Raw genomic sequence first — 18,426 nt, forward strand, 5'->3', positions numbered from 1 at the left:
ATCATTAGTCATCAGGAAAATAACAAATTATAACACATCCAGTAGAATGGCTCAGTTTTAAAAAGCTGACTATACCAAGTGTTGGTGAGGACGTGGAGCAATTGAAACTCTCAAACACTATTGGTGGGAATATAAAATTGGACAATCACTTTAGAAAACCATTTGATAGTCACTTAAAAAATGAAACTTACACCTACCACATGATCCATCCATTCCATTCACAGATACTTACTGTGTGGAAACAAGTTTCCACACAGACACTTGTTCAAGGAAGTTCACAGCTTTATATGCAATAGTAAAAGAATAGAAATAATTCAAATCTCCAACAACAAGCAAATAGCTGAACTGTGATATAGCCATACAATGGAATAAAAGCAATAAAAGGAAACAAAATGCTGACACATTTGACAAAATGGAAGAACCTCAAAATCACTAGGCAGAGGCAAAGAAACCAGACTCCTCTCTCCACCTGCCAAAAACATACATACTGTGTAATTCAATTTACATAAAATTCTAGAAAGTACAAACAAATCTATAGAACAGAAAGCAGATCAGTGGTTGCCTGGGGCAGGAGTGGAGGGAGTGATGGATTACCAAGGGGCACAAGAAACTTTTGGGGTTTATGGAAATGTTTGCCCTCTGAATGTTGCTTTCATGAGTATGTATATATGAATATCAAAACTGACCAAATTGCACATTTTAAATATTTGCAGGTTATTGTTCTTCAATTAAACCTCTATAAATTTGGAATTTTTTTTAAACATGTGAAACTACACCATTAGAAGCCAGAATAGTGGCTCCATTTAGGGAGGGTAGTGACTGGAAAGGGGCACTGGGGGGCTGGTAATACTCTGTGTCTTGCATCTCTCCCAGTGCCACAGCTTCTCCTGGTGTGGCCATTACTTCCCAGTACTCCATGGCTGGGCTGCATGCTTTGCCCACATTATGTCATTTGATCATCAGGACAGCCCAATAGCAGAGGAAAAGGAGAAAGTAAGTTTTCCAAGGTCATGTAGCTCCCAAGTGGCAGAGCAGGATAGGGGCCCTGTCTATGGACTTCATGGCCCTAAGGTTTGAAAGCCATGGAGTCTAGGGGTTGGAAGGATGATGGAGAAAATTCACTCCAACCTGCTGTGTAACGGAGGAGGATTCTTTGAGACCAGGAAAGTAGTTAGGCTGGCCGCCGCAGGCACTGAGATGGCGGCAGCCCAGACGGTGAGCCCTCAGAAATGCCTGGGGTGGGGCCAGCCAGAGGGGAGGGGGCCAGCTGCTCCTCATCTTCATCCCCTCAGGTTGGGTGCCTGCACTTGCAAGGTTTCGGCCGTGAGTCAGCTTGACTGGCGTCCCTGAGCCCAGCTGCAGAGCCACTAATGCTGCTGACTTTGTGGCCTCAGCTGCTGCAGGCCCCAGAAGCCATTAGCAGAGAGGAGAGTGGAGCTTGTCTGTAGGAAAGAGGGAGCAGGTCGGGGAGCAGCGGAGAGGCAGAGAGCGGCAGGGTCAGGGAGCCAGGGATCCAACAGAGGCTGAGCATGGATGGAAATTGCAGCTCCACCTCCCGCCCCAGCTATGAGCAAGTGGAGGGGCCGTGGGCTCTGGTGCCTTGTAGTCCTGGGTGCAAACACCAACTCCACCGACTGACTTGCCCTTCATTTATAAAATGGAGCCATCAATTCTTGTGATGACAAAATGAGAAAATTAATTATGAAGTATCTGACACCGTGTAGAGGCCTGGCACATTGTGTCTTCCTCCCACGTGCCCCAAGAAACGAGGATCAAAGACCCCACCCTGTCCCTGAAGCCCTTTCAGACTAGTATGGGGCAGACCCTTTTTACAAACGATTCTGCTAAGAGGCTGAATGAAGCAAGTCTCACTGGAGCTGCCAAGGGAGAGAAGGGAAGGCTTCCTGGAGGAGGGAGCATTCTGGTAGAGCACTTGCCACTTCAAGCCTGCCTTGAAGGAAGTGTCAGGGTTCAATCAGGGAAGAAGCAGAACCACCATGAGTTATGGGCTGAGGGATTTATTACAGGAATTAGGCCCTACTTGATTGTGGGAGGAGCTGGGGAAGTAGAGGTGCTGGAGGATCAGACAAGGGGTCACCAATCGTTCAGTCTGAGAAGTCATGTCCGGCCACCTAAGTGGGACTGCCAAGGGGACGCTCCTGGAGAGGACTCTGGGCAGCTGTGCCAACCCGGAGCTCCCACATCTGCGGGTCTGCCGCTCAGTGTTGAGAGGTGGGCCTGGGGCCAGTGTTGGGCAGCAGGGTCAAAAGCCGGGAAGAAGAGCTGGATGCCGGGCAGAGAGCTGGACCCCACAGGTACTGCTACATCTATCACCACATATAACCACGGCAGCCTTCAGACAGTAATGGCTGCCTCTTCACATCTGCCTTCCAAATCTCATACAAATTTTGTCTTTTGGCTGCCAACCCAAAGCCAAACACAGAAGGGAATTCTGGGAAATGTAGTTCCAGCTTAACCAAGTTAACACAGTTTAAACCACCACAAAGGATGAGTGGGAAGCAAAGACAAGGAAGGGCATCCAGGCAGAGGGAACTGCACTTGCAAAGGCTCAGAGGCATGAACACTCCAAGCTGTTCCCACCTTAGTTCCACCCACATTCATATACACACCCTGTTGCTCTCTCCTGGAATATTCAGTAGTTTTCCTCATCATAATTTGTCAATCTTCTCTTCTTTATGTTTGTTTAATGTGTGTCTCTTCCACTAGACTGTTAATTCCATGAGGGCAGAGACTCCGTTTAGCCATCAATTTATTTCCAGCACCAAGAACAGATCCTGGTACAAAGTAGGTGCTTGGGGCATAGTCTACTATGCCCTATTTCCCCTGCTTCCACCATGGTAGAATCCCTGATTATTTGCTGGACTACAGCCACCCAGAACAAAGACTACATTTCCCAAGCTCCTTTGGAGCCTAGCGTGACTAAGATCTGCTCAGTGGGATGTAAACAGGAGTGTTAAGTTCTGTTTCCTTAAAAGACAAGAAGTTTCCTTAAAAGACAGCTGGCCTATGCTCTTAGCTTTTTCTTCTTGATTCCTTACTCCTTTGGCTACCTAGAGTGCACATGTGATGGCTGGAGCTCTAGCAGCCATCTTGAAACATACAGACACGAAATATTGCCTTAGGATCATACAGCAGAAAGCTAGAAGGACCATGTGTTCCCAGGAAGTTTGGGAAATAAAGTGAACATATTAGTCCTGTATTGCCAACCCCCAGGTTTCTATGTAAGAGAGAAGTAGATATCTATGCAGTGCTTACATCACTGTTACTTTTGGTTTTTACTGTTTACAATCAACCCAAACTGAGCTGTTATAATGGTCAATAAATGTTTGTGGTATGAATGAAGAAGGGAATAGATTCATGGCATGTCTGGGTACTGTTTAGAGTGAGGAGGTGGTAGGGGGCGCTAAACCTGCTAAGGAAGGCAGACTTTGAACCTTGGAAGGAGTCAGTGCTGAGCCAGAGGGGCTAGAACCACGACGCCATGGTCTGGAGCCTGAAAATCTGAGATCTTCCCAAGAGCCAGAACCTAGCCTGTTAAGCCCTGGGACCCTCCAAAGCTCAGAGTGCCAGGAGCAGGTAGGAGAACTGCTGCTGCAGGAGCTCAGTCCTGGCTCCAGTGTCAAAGTGAAAGGGTGACATTTACCAAAATGGGTTGAATGTTTGGGAAGAAAACAAAACAGAACTCTTCACCTGGACCCAGCTCCTGGCCTCTGGAGTGTTTGGGTGGGAGCAGCCTGGATGTAGAAGCTCAGGGAGGTATCTGGGAAAAGGGGTTCTACCCATCCCCATAGCCCTCTCCTGCTCAGTCTTCTTCCTGCTCCCATGGATCATTGCCACAGCCCACACCCACACCCCAGCCTGGCCTCTCCACCTCCAACCCATGCAGTCTCCAGAGTTGTATTTCAAAAGTGCAAAGTGCAAACCTGAGCATAATTACATCACCCCCCGACCTTCTGTGGCTCCCCATTTCTTCAGGGCCAACTACCCTATCCCGGCAGACTATGCCTCTGCAACTACCTCTCTTCAGCCTCCAGTTCTCACCATTGCCCCTCATGCTCCATATCAAATCATAGTGAACTCCCTGGGGTTCCCTCACTGTGTCATTTTCTCCAAGTCAACCCCCCTCTTGTCAATTTTGCTTCCATCACCTGGGGCCCCCCTCCTTGCCCATCCCCTCACCAAGCTTGACAACTGCAGCCTTTTCTTTCAAGACTCAGCTTGAGGATCACCTCTTCCAGGAAGCCTTCCCTGACTCCTGCAGAATCAGTCTCTCTCTCCTCTGTTCTCCCAGGTCCTCCATGATTGCACATTGTAGCACTCACATCACTGACCTCGAACAGACAGTGAGGTCCTCAGAGCCAGGAACCACAATTATTTAAAAAAATAAAACTTTTTTTCCTTATTTTGAGGTGAAATTCACATAACAAAATTAACCATTTAAAGTGTACAGTGGTATTTAGCACAGTCACAATGCTGTGCAGCCACCACCTCTATCTAATTCCAAACCACCTTCATCACTCCAGAAGAAAACTGCATACCCATTAAGCAGTGATTATTATAAGCAATCATAAAATATTTTTAAATACAGATAAATACAGGTAACTTTAAATGTACGTATAATATTTTAATTTTTTAAAAGGGTCCATTACCCCCGAACCTCTATTTCTCTGTACTTCCAAAGAGGAACTTGAAAACGGCCTTCTTAAAAGTACTTACTTAGGGCTTCCCTGGTGGCACAGTGGTTGAGAGTCTGCCTGTCGATGCAGGTGACACGGGTTCGTGTCCCGGTCCGGGAAGATCCTGAACCCCACATGCCGCGGGGAGGCTGGGCCCGTGAGCCATGGCCGCTGAGCCTGCACGTCCGGAGCCTGTGCTCCGCGGAGGCAGGGGCCACAACAGTGAGGGGCCCACGTACCGCAAAAAAAAAAAAAAGTACTTACTTAAATTTTCAGCCCAAAGTCTCTCCCTTTGAATGCAAGGAGAGTGGGATGGAGAGGGAGTTCACTTATTTATCTGATTACTTGTCAAACAGTTAGAGAAGCATCAGAGGTACCTGCCTTGAGATAGGGTTGTCAGATAAAACACATAACACTGGTGAAATCTGAATTTCAAATGAACAATGAATAATTTTTTAGTTTAACTATGTCCCATGAAATATTTGGGACATATTTCATTTAATTTGGCAACCTTACTTGGGAGTCGTTCAGAGAATTGCAGGAGATGCCAGGAAGGACAGTATTTGGAAGTACTGGTGTTTATGGGGAGGCAGTTTGTACCAAGGCAGCCTTTGGGGGTGTTCCCGTGCCCTAAAAGCAGCACCCTCATCCCTCCCCTAAGACTGGACCAGCTCTAGACTCCCACCTTCCCTCTTCCCCCAGCTCAGGGCACTGTGTGGAAGTCACAAAGACATGGGAAGGCTTTAAGGCTCTACTTGGTCTTCCGAAAGTTTGTCGACCTCTGACCTGATCTTTTACAGCTCTTGCCCACTTCCTTTTCACATTCCCAGCAGAGGACGACAAGGTTTGATTTGGGGAGTTTTTTTGTTTGTTCGTTTTTCCTTTCTTGAATCTGTCCCAGGTACTTAAAAACTTTTTCCCCAACATTTTATTATGAACAATTTTAAACAAAAGTTGAAACAACTTCCAGTTTCAAAAGAAAATGGAATTGAAGCACTTCTCCTGACCCTTTCATTGATGCACCAAAAAACCCTGTATATTATACACAAATGAAAGATAAGAGGACTCTGAAAGGTGGAGGGGAGAGAGTAGATTGGCCAGGAACCTCAGGACCTGAGGAATGACAGGGCAGGTAGTTCCTGGGTTTTCTTTTTTGCCTAATATATGCCCAACTTGGAGCTAGAGAAGCCAGCAACCTAAAAACACCAAGAGGCACAGACAAAAAAATGCCTTAACCTAGGCTACTCTCTAACCAAAGGACAGGGCAAGGAGCAGCCAGCAAGATAGAAAGCTCTAGACAATAACTGTTCTCCTCCAGACAAACATCCTTGAAAAGACTGTGGCCCCAGCCACATCCCATGAGCAAAGATTTCCATACTTACCCTGCTGTAGCAAGGGGCCCCTAACTCCCGATGAGGGTGTCAGCGGGGGTCACTGGGGAATGGTAATAGGATGCCCCTCCCCTTCCCAGCCAGACTGGCGTCAACCAAGGACACCAGAGGGAGCCTACACTTTCACCCACACTGAGCACTAAAACACAAGGTTGAAATAAGATCTGGAGTCTCAAAACATCATACCTAAAATGTCTAGGACACAACCTAAAATCACATGTCATACCAAGAACCAGGAAAAATTCAACTTGAATGACAAAAGACAAACCAATACCAAGCTGATACAGATGTAGGAATTATCTCACAAGGATTTAAGAGCAGCCATCATAAAAATGTTTCAACAGGCAATTGCAAACATGCTTAAAACAAATGAAAAAAAGAAAAGTTAAGAGAAGTTAACAGTAATCTCTAAAATACCTGTCACCTAGATTCTTTAATTAACCTTTTACGATACTTGCTTCCTCACCTATCAATCCATCCCTCTATCCATCCATCGCTCCATCTTATTTTTTGTACATTTCAAAGTCAGTGGCAGACTTCAGTACACTTCTGCTCATGTGGGCTATGTTCACCCTGAGCCCAGAGGCCTCAGACGCAATGCTGGCCTGTAACCTCACAGAGTTCTGGGCTCCTTGGAGGTGGGAATAAGGGGAGAGTTACGTGTCTTGTGGCTGGGTGATGCCTAAGAATGTGTCTCTGTGTGTGTGTGTGTCCAGTATTTGTCTCTTCTTAAGAGGGAAGCACTAACAGGAAAAGGCAAGTCCAGGATGGGGATTAAATGCCAGGAATTGGAGGCGGACCTATGCTCAGCCCTTATTACCTCGGTTAGAGAGGCTGGAGCCCAGGGCATCAGCCACAGGCCTCAGGACCAACCTTGGACACAAGAAAATAGAGCTGGGTGAATCCTTGGAGACCACACAATCTACAATCTCACTACAGATGGAGAAACCAGGCTCTGAGTCTGCTGTAGCTTTGCTACTCTTTTTCTCTGGCCAGAACCACTGCAGCCTGGACCTCAGCTGGTGAGCCAGCTGGCCCAACCCACTTCCAGAGCAACTACAAAAAGAGCACGCACCAGTCATGGGCAGAGCCCCAAGCCAGGACAGCAGCCTATCTCTCTGGCCCTTGGAGAACTGCTCAGCCTGCAGCTGGGGCCAGGCCAGCCAAGGGACCTGGCACACAGAAGGGAGGGTGTTACTCATTTTGTAGTCATCGTCCTCCTCGGCCTACTCACCAAAGGCACTCTTTTTTATAAAAATTTTTTTTAATTAGGAAATATCTCAAACATACATAAATCTATAGGAAATCATATTATGAACAACTGTGTACCCCTACCCAGCTTTCTGAAACTTAATAACACTTAGTCATATTTGTTTCAGATCTCCTTTTCTTGTTTTAAGAAATAAAAGCATTTTTGATACAAGTGAAACCCCCAGAACCTCTCCCCAAGCTTAATCCTCTTCCTGTCCTCAGACGTAACCACTTCTCTGAACTTAAGAGTTTATCACTCCTGTAATGTTTATACTTCTGCTACTTATGTGGGTATCTTTAAACATATTTTTAAATGTTACTGAATATGTATATATCCATATATAATATTTGTGATTTGTAAAGATGGTTCAAAATTTACTTTTTTGCTTAACACTACTTTTTAAAAAAATTTTATTTATTTTATTTATTTTATTTTTGACTGCATTGGGTCTTTGTTGCTGCATGCAGGCTTTCTCCAGTTGCGGGGAGCAGGGGTTACTCTTCATTGGGGTGCGCGGGCTTCTCATTGCGGTGGCTTCTTTTGTTGTGGAACACGGGTTCTAGGTGTGCGGGCTTCAGTAGTTGTGGCTCACGGGCTCAGTAGTTGTGGCACATTGGCTTAGTTGCTCTGTGGCATGTGGGATCTTCCCGGACCAGGGCTCGAACCCATGCCCCCTGCATTGGCAGATGGATTCTTAACCACTGCGACACCAGAGAAGCCCTAAACCTACTTTTTAAAGACTTATTTAATGTTAATTAACATGACTCTAGGTCAGGGGTCAGCAAACTTACCTTGTAAAAAGCCAGATAGTAAATATTTTAGCTTTGCAGGCCACATGTGGTCTCTATTGCACATTCTTTGTTCTGCTTGTGTTGCCGTTGTTTTGTTTCTTACAGCTCTTTAATAATGTAAAACCATTCTTCTTAGATCCCCGGCTGTACACAAACAGGCCATGGGCCAGATTTGGTTCTACGTCATATTCTATTGTATGACTACCCCACAGTGCATTTCTCCATGTTCCTATTACTGGACATTTCAGTGGTTTCCAAATTTTCACTGTTACACACAGGGCAACTATGAACATCGTTGTGTAAATGTGTGAGTATGCACCAAGACGTGGAAGGGCTGGGCTTCTGACATAAGTACCTTTGACTTCATGACACAGCACCAATTTCTCTCTGTAATCAGTGCCAGTTTTCATTCCCAGGAGCAGCATATGAGCATTCCTGTTGTTCTGTATCCTTACTATCACTTGTTATTATAGGGCTTTCAAAATCATATGAAATAGTATCTCATTGTTGTTTCTATTTGCATCCTCCTACTCCTATTGAGGATAAACACTTTTTCCTATTTTATTTCCCACAGAACTAGAACAAATAATCCTAAAATTTATATGGAACCAGAAAAGACCCAGAATTGCTAAAGCAATTCTGAGGAAAAAGAACAAAGCTGAAGGCATAACCATCGCAGACTTCAGGCAACACTACAAAGCTACAGTAATCAAAACAGCATGGTATTGGCACAAAAGCAGACATATGGATGAATGGAACAGAATAGAGAGCCCAGGAATAAACCCCCACACCTACAGTCAATTAACCTTCAACAAAGGAGGCAAGAATATACAATGGAGAAGAGACAGTCTCTTCAGCAAGCGGGGTTGGGAAAGCTGGACAGCTGCATGTAAATCAATGAAGTTAGAACACTCCCTCACACCATACACAAAATAAACTCAGAATGGCTTAAAGACTTAAATACAAGATAAGACACCATAAAACTCCTAGAAGAGAGCATAGGCAAAATATTCTGTGACAACAACGTTTTTTGAGTTCAGTCTCCCAAGGCAATAGAAATAAAAGCAAAAATAAACAAATCAAATGTATAAGCTTTTGCACAGCAAAGGAAACCGTACACAAAACGAAAGCACAGCCAACAGATTGGTAGCAAATATTTGTAAGTGATGCAACTGACAATGGCTTAATATCCAAAATATACAAACAGCTCATATAACTCAGTACAAAAAATGAACAACCCAATCCAAAATTGAGCAGAAGACCTAAATAGACATTTCTCCAAAGAAGACATACAGATGGCCAATAGGCACATGAAAAGATGTTCAACATCTCTAATTATTAGAGAAATGCAAATCAAAACTACAATGCAGAAAGCTGAGACCCGGGAGCTGTGAGAACAAAGAAGAGAGAGGGAAATCTCTCCCAGCAGCCTCAGAAGCAGCAGATTAAAGCTCCAAAATCAACTTAATGTACCCTGCATCTGTGGAATACATGAATAGACAATGAATCATCCCAAATTGCGGAGCCGTGTGGATGAAAGGTTCTTGGTGCTGCAGCCAGGAGTCAGTGCTGTGCCTCTGAGGTGGGAGAGCCAACTTCAGGACACTGGTCCACAAAAGACCACCCAGCTCCACATAATATCAAACAGCGAAAATCTTCCAGAGATCTCCATCTCAACACCAGCACCCAGCTTCACTCAACGACCAGCAAGCTACAGTGCTGAACACCTTATGCCAAACAACTAGCAAGACAGGAACACAATGCAACCCATTAGCAGAGAGCCTGTCTAAAATCATAAAAAGTCCACAGACACCCCAAAACACACCACCAGACGTGGACAAGCCCACCAGAAAGACAAGATCCAGCCTCATCCACCAGAACACAGGCACTAGTCCCCTCCACCAGGAAGCCTACATAACCCACTGAACCAACCTTAGCCACTAGGGACAGACACCAAAAACAACGGGAACTATGAACCTGCGGCCTGCAAAAAGGAGACCTCAAACACAGTAAGATAAGCAAGATGAGAAGACAGAAAAACACACAGCAGGAGAAGAAGCAAGATAAAAACCCACCAGACCTAACAAATGAAGAAGAAATAGGCAGTCTACTTGAAAAAGAATTCAGAATAATGATAGTAAAGATGATCCAAAATCTTGGAAATAGAATAGACAAAATACAAGAAACAGTTAACAAGGACCTAGAAGAACTAAAGATGAAACAAGCAACAATGAACAACACAATAAATGAAATTAAAAATACTCCAGATGGGATCAATAGCAGATTAACTGAGGCAGAAGAGTGGATAAGTGACGTGGAAGATAAAATAGTGGAAATAACTACTGCAGAGCAGAAGAAGGAAAAAAGAATGAAAAGAACTGAGGACAGTCTCAGAGACCTCTGGGACAACATTAAACACACCAACATTCGAATTATAGGGGTTCCAGAAGAAGAAGAGAAAAAGAAAGGGACTGAGAAAATATTTGAAGAGATTATAGTTGAAAACTTCCCTAATATGGGAAAGGAAATAGTTAATCAAAGTCCAGGAACCACAGAGAGTCCCATACAAGATAAATCCAAGGAGAAATATGCAAAGACACATATTAATCAAACTGTCAAAAATTAAATACAAAGAAAACATATTAAAAGCAGCAAAGGAAAAACAACAAATAACACACAAGGGAACCCCCATAAGGTTAACAGCTGATCTTTCAGCAGAAACTCGGCAAGCCAGAAGGGACTGGCAGGACATATTTAAAGTGATGAAGGAGAAAAACCTGCAACCAAGATTACTCTACCCAGCAAGGATCTCATTCAGATTTGATGGAGAAATTAAAACGTTTACAGACAAGCAAAAGCTGAGAGAGTTCAGCACCACCAAACCAGCTTTACAGCAAATGCTCAAGGAACTTCTCTAGGCAAGAAACACAACAGAAGGAGAAGACCTACAATAACGAACCCAAAACAATTATGAAAATGGGAATAGGAACATACATATCGATAATCACCTTAAATGTAAATGGACTAAATGCTCCCACCAAAAGACACAGACTGGCTGAATGGATACAAAAACAAGACCCATATATATGCTGTCTACAAGAGACCCACTTCAGACTTAGAGACACATACAGACTGAAAGTAAGGGGATGGAAAAAGATATTCCATGCAAATGGAAACCAAAAGAAAGCTGGAGTAGCAATTCTCATATCAGACAAAACAGACATTAAAATAAAGATTACTAGGAGAGACAAAGAAGGACACTACATAATGATCAAGGGATCGATCCAAGAAGAAGATATAACAATTGTAAATATTTATGCACCCAACATAGGAGCACCTCAATACATAAGGCAAATACTAACAGCCATAAAAGGGGAAACTGATAGTAACACATTCATAGTAGGGGACTTTAACACCCCACTTTCACCAATGGACAGATCAACTAAAATGAAAATAAATAAGGAAACACAAGCTTTAAATGACACATTAAACAAGATGGACTTAATTGAAATTTATAGGACATTCCATCCAAAAACAACAGAACACGTTGTTCAAGTGCTCATGGAATATTCTCCAGGATAGATCATATCTTGAGTCACAAATCAAGCCTTGGTAAATTTAAGAAAATTGAAATTGTATCAAGTATCTTTTCCGACCACAACGCTATGAGATTAGATATCAATGACAGGAAAAGATCTGTAAAAATTACAAACACATGGAGGCTAAACAATACACTACTTAATAACGAAGTGATCACTGAAGAAATCAAAGACGAAATAAAAAATACTAGAAACAAATGACAATGGAGACACGACGACCCAAAACCTATGGGATGCAGCAAAAGCAGTTCTAAGAGGGAAGTTTATAGCAATACAATCCCACCTTAAGAAACAGGAAACATCTCGAATAAACAACCTAACCTTGCACCTAAAGCAATTAGAGAAAGAAGAACAAAAACACCCCAAAGTTAGCAGAAGGAGAGAAATCATAAAAATCAAATCAGAAATAAATGAAAAAGAAATGAAGGAAACGATAGCAAAGATCAATAAAACTAAAAGCTGGTTCTTTGAGAAGATAAACAAAATTGATAAACCATTAGCCAGACTCATCAAGAAAAAAAGGGAGAAGACTCAAATCAATAGAATTAGAAATGAAAAAGGAGAAGTAACAACTGACACTGCAGAAATACAAAAGATCATGAGAGATTACTACAAGCAACTCTATGCCAATAAAATGGACAACCTGGAAGAAATGGACAAATTCTTAGAAATGCACAACCTGCCAAGACTGAGTCAGGAAAAAATAGAAAATATGAACAGACCAATCGCAAGCACTGAAATTGAAACTGTGATAAAAAATCTTCCAACAAACAAAAGCCCAGGTCCAGATGGCTTCAAAGGCGAATTCTATCAAACATTTAGAGAAGAGCTAACACCCATCCTTCTCAAACTCTTCCAAAATATAGCAGAGAGAGGAACACTCCCAAACTCATTCTATGAGGCCACCATCACCCTGATACCAAAACCAGACAAGGATGTCACAAAGAAAGAAAACTACAGGTCAATATCACTGATGAACATAGATGCAAAAATCCTCAACAAAATACTAGCAAACAGAATCCAACAGCACATTAAAAGGATCATACAGCATGATCAAGTGGGGTTTATTCCAGGAATGCAAGGTTTCTTCAATATATGCAAATCAATCGACGTGATACACCATATTAACAAATTGAAGGAGAAAAACCATATGATCATCTCAATAGATGCAGAGAAAGCTTTCGACAAAATTCAACACCCATTTATGATAAAAAACCCTGCAGAAAGTAGGCATAGAGGGAACTTATCTCAACATAATAAAGGCCATATATGACAAACCCACAGACAACATCGTCCTCAATGGTGAAAAACTGAAACCATTTCCATTAAGATCAGGAACAAGACAAGGTTGCCCACTGTCACCACTCTTATTCAACATAGTTTTGGAAGTTTTAGCCACAGCAATCAGAGAAGAAGAAGACATAAGAGGAATCCAAATCAGAAAAGAAGAAGTAAAGCTGTCACTGTTTGCAGATGACTGATACTGTACATAGAGAATCCTAAAGATGCTACCAGAAAACTACTAGAGCTAATCAATGAATTTGGTAAAGTAGCAGGATACAAAATTAATGCATAGAAATCTCTGGCATTCCTATATACTAATGATGAAAAATCTGAAAGTGAAATCAAGAAAACACTCCCATTTACCAGTGCAACAAAAAGAATAAAATATCTAGGAATAAACCTACCTAAGGAGACAAAAGACCTGTATGCAGAAAATTATAAGACACTGATGAAAGAAATTAAAGATGATACAAATAGATGGAGAGATGTACCATGTTCTTGGATTGGAAGAATCAAGATTGTGAAAATGACTCTACTACCCAAAGCAATCTACAGATTCAATGCAATCCCTATCAAACTACCACTGGCATTTTCCACAGAACTAGAACAAAAAATTTCACAATTTGTATGGAAACACAAAAGACCCCGAATAGCCAAAGCAATCTTGAGAACAAAAAATGGAGCTGGAGGAATCAGGCTCCCTGACTTCAGACTATACTACAAAGCTACAGTAATCAAGACAGTATGGTACTGGCACAACAACAGAAAGATAGATCAATGGAACAGGATAGAAAGCCCAGAGATAAACCCATGCACATATGGTCACCTTATCTTTGATAAAGGAGGCAGGAATGTGCAGTGGAGAAAGGACAGTCTCTTCAATAAGTGGTGCTCGGAAAACTGGACAGGGACATGTAAAAGTATGAGATTAGATCACTCCCTAACACCATACACAAAAATAAGCTCAAAATGGATTAAAGACCTAAATGTAAGGCCAGACACTGTCAAACTCTTAGAGGAAAACATAGGCAGAACACTCTATGACATAAATCACAGCAAGATCCTTTTTGACCCACCTCCTAGAGAAATGGAAATAAAGACAAAAATAAACACATGGGACCCAATGAAACTTCAAAGCTTTTGCACAGCAAAGGAAACCATAAATAAGACCAAAAGACAACCCTCAGAATGGGAGAAAATATTTGCAAGTGAAGCAACTGAGAAAGGATTAATCTCCAAAATTTATAAGCAGCTCATGCAGCTCAATAACAAAAAAACAAACAACCCAATCCAAAAATGGACAGAAGACCTAAATAGACACTTCTCCTCAGAAGATATACAGACTGCCAACAAACACATGAAAGAATGCTCAACATCTTTAATCATTAGAGAAATGCAAATCAAAACTACAATGAGATATCATCTCACACCAGTCAGAATGGCCATCATCAAAAAATCTACAAACAATAAATGCTGGAGAGGGTGTGGAGAAAAGGGAACACTCTTGCACTGCTGGTGGGAATGTGAATTGGTACCGCCACTATGGAGAACAGTATCGAAGTTCCTTCAAAAACTAAAATTAGAGTTACTATATGATCCTGCAATCCCACTCCTGGGCATATATCCAGAGAAAACTAATTCAAAAAGATACATGTACTCCAATGTTCATAGCTGCATTATTTACTATAGTCAAGACCTGGAATGGATCATCAGATGAATAGATAAAGAAGATGTGGTGTATATACATACAGTGGAATGTTATTCAGCCTTAAAAAAGAATGAAATAATGACGCTTGCAGCAACACGGATGGACCTAGAGATTAACATACTAAGTGAAGTATGTCAGGCAGAGAAGGACAAATATCATATGATATCATTTATATGTGAAATCTAAAAAATGAAACAAATGAATTTACTTACAAAACAGAAACAGGAGACCTTCAAGATGGCGGAAGTGTAAGACATGGCGATCATCTTCCTCCCCACAAATACATCAGAAATACATCTACATGTCGAACAACTTCTACAGAACACCCAGTGAATGCTGGCAGAAGACCTCAGACCTCCCAAAAGGCAAGAAACTACCCATGTACCTGGGTAGGGCAAAAGAAAAAACAGAGACAAAAGAATAGGGATGGGACCTGCGCCTCTGGGAGGGAGCTGTGAAGGAGGAAAAGTTTCCACACACTAGGAAGACCCTTCACTGGGGGAGATGGGGGGTGGGCAGGGGGGAAGCTTCGGAGCCACGGAGGAGAGCGCAGCAACAGGAGTGCAGAGGGCAAAGTGGAGAGATTCCTGCACAGAGGATTGGTACCGACCAGCACTCACCAGCCCGAGAGGCTTGTCTGCTCACCCGCCGGGGCGGGTGGAAGCTGGGAACTGAGGCTCCAGCTTCGGAGGTCAGATCCTAGGGAGAGGACCCGGGGTTGCCTGCGTGAACACAGACTGAAGGGGGCTAGTGCGCCACAGCTAGCCAGGAGGGAGTCCAGGAAAAAGTCTGGACCTGTCTAAGAGGCAATAGACCATTGTTTCGGGGTGAGCGAGGAGAAGGGATTCAGAGCACCACCCAAACGAGCTCCAGAGACCGGCGCGAGCTGCGTCTATCAGCGCAGACACCAGAGACAGACATGAAGTGCTAAGTCTGCTGCTGCAGCCACCAAGAAGCCTGTGTTCAAGCACAGAGCACTATCCACACCTCCCCTCCCCAGAGCCTGTGCAGCCCGCCACTGCCAGGGTTCTGTGATCCAGGGACAACTTACCCGAGAGAACACATGGCGTGCCTCAGGCTGTTGCAACGTCACGCCGGCCTCTGCCGCCACAGGCACACCTCTCCTTCCCCCTGGCCTGAGTGAGCCAGAGCCCCCTAATCAGCAGCTACTTTAACCCCGTCCTGTCTGAGCAAAGAACAGACACCCTCAGGTGACCTACACACAGAGGTGGGGCAAATTCCAAAGCTGAACCCCGGGAAGTGTGTGAACAAGAAGAGAAAGGGAAACTCTCCCTACAGTCTCAGGAGAAAAGGATTAAATCTCTACAATCAACTTGACGTACCCTGCATCTGTGGAATACCTAAATAGACAACGAATCATCCCAAAATTAGGGTGGTGGACTTTGGGAGCAACGATACATATATACATATTTTTCCTTTTTCTCTTTTTGTGAGTGTGTATGTGTATGCTTCCGTGTGTGATTTTGTCTGTATAGCTTTGCTTTTACCATTTGTCCTAGGGTTCTGTCTGTCTTGTTTTTTTTTTTTTTTAGTATAGTTTTTAGCGCTTCTTATCATTGGTGGATTTGTTTTTTGGTTTGTTGCTCTCTTCTTTCTTTTCTTTTTTTTCTTCTTTTATTACTTTTTAATTTTTTAATTTCTAATAATTAAATTTTATTTTAATAACTTTATTTATTTTATTTTTCTCTTTCTTTCTTTCTTTTTTTCTCCCTTTTCTTTGAGCCATGTGGCTGACCGGGTCTTGGGGATCCAGTCAAGTGTCAGGCCTGTGCCTCTGAGGTGGGAGAGCCAAGTTCAGGACATTGGTCCACCAGAGACCTCCTGGTTCCATTTAATATCAAATGGCGAAAGCTCTCCCAGAGATCTCCATCTCAACGCTAAGACCCAGCTCCACTCAACGACCAGCAAGCTACAGTGCTGGCCAACCTATCCCAAACAATTAACAAGACAGGAACACAACCCTACACATTAGCAGAGAGGCTGCCTAAAATCATAATAAGGTCACAGACACCCCAAAACATGCCACCGGACGCAGACCTGCCCACCAGAAAGACAAGATCCAGCCTCATCCACCAGAACACAGGCACTAGTCCCCTCCACCAGGAAGCCCAAACAACCCACTGAACCAACCTTAGCCACTGGGGGCAGACACCAAAAACAACAGGAACTATGAACCTGCAGCCTGCAAAAAGGAGACCCCAAACACAGTAAATTAAGCAAAATGAGAAGACAGAGAAAAACACAGCAGATGAAGGAGCAAGGTAAAAGCCCACCAGATGTAACAAATGAAGAGGAAATAGGCAGTCTACCTGAAAAAGAATTCAGAGTAATGATAGTAAAGATGATCCAAAATCTTAGAACTAGAATGGACAAAACACAAGAAACATTTAACAAGGACCTAAAAGAACTAAAGAGCAAACAAACAATGATGAACAACACAACAAATGAAATTAAAATTCTCTAGAAGGAATCAATAGCAGACAGAATAACTGAGGCAGAAGAACAGAGAAGTGACCTGGAAGATAAAATAGAGGAAATAACTACTGCAGAGCAGAATAAAGAAAAAAGAATGAAAAGAATTGAGGACAGTCTCAGAGATCTCTGGGACAACATTAAACACAACAACATTCAAATTATAGGGGTCCCAGAAGAAGAAGAGAAAAAGAAAGGGACTGAGAAAATATTTGAAGAGATTACAGTTGAAAACTTCCCTAATATGGGAAAGGAAATAGTTAATCAAGTCCAGGAACCACAGAGAGTCCCATACAGGATAAATCCAAGGAGAAACATGACAAGACGCATATTAATCAAACTATCAAAAATTAAATACAAAGAAAAAATATTAAAAGCAGCAAGGGAAAAACAACAAATAACATATAAGGGAATCCCCATAAGGTTAACAGCTGATCTTTCAGGAGAAACACTGCAAGCCAGAAGGCAGTGGCAGGACACATTTAAAGTGATGAAAGGGAAAAGTCTACAACCAAGATTACCCTACCCAGAAAGGATCTCATTCAGATTTGATGGAGGAATTAAAACCTTTACAGACAAGCAAAAGCTAAGAGAATTCAGCACCACCAACCAGCTTTACAATAAATACTAAAGGAACTTCTCTAGGCAGTAAACACAAGAGAAGAAAAAGACCTACAATAACACACCCACAATTCAGAAAATGGTAATAGGAACATACATATCAATAATTACCTTAAATGTAAATGGATTAAATGCTCCAACCAAAAGACATAGACTGGGTGAATGGATATAAAAAGAAAACCTGTATATATGCTGTCTACAACAAACCCACTTCAGACTTAGAGACACATACAGACTGAAAGTGAGGGGATGGACAAAGATATTCCATGAAAATGGAAATCAAAAGAGAGCTGGAGTAGCAATTCTCATGTCAGACAAAATAGACTTTAAAATAAAGACTATTACAAGAGACAAAGAAGGGCATTACATAATGATCAAGGGATCAAGCTAAGAAGAAGATATAACAATTGTAAATATTTATGCACCCAACATAGGAGCACCTCAATACATATGGCAAATGCTAACAGCCATAAAAGGGGAAATCGACAGTAACACAATCATAGTAGGGGACTTTAACACACCACTTTCATCAATGGACAGATTATCCAAAATAAAAATAAATAAGGAAACACAAGCTTTAAATGGTACAT

Source organism: Mesoplodon bidens (assembly GCF_964165515.1).
Source record: "Mesoplodon bidens genome assembly, chromosome: 3".
NCBI lineage: Eukaryota > Metazoa > Chordata > Mammalia > Artiodactyla > Ziphiidae > Mesoplodon > Mesoplodon bidens.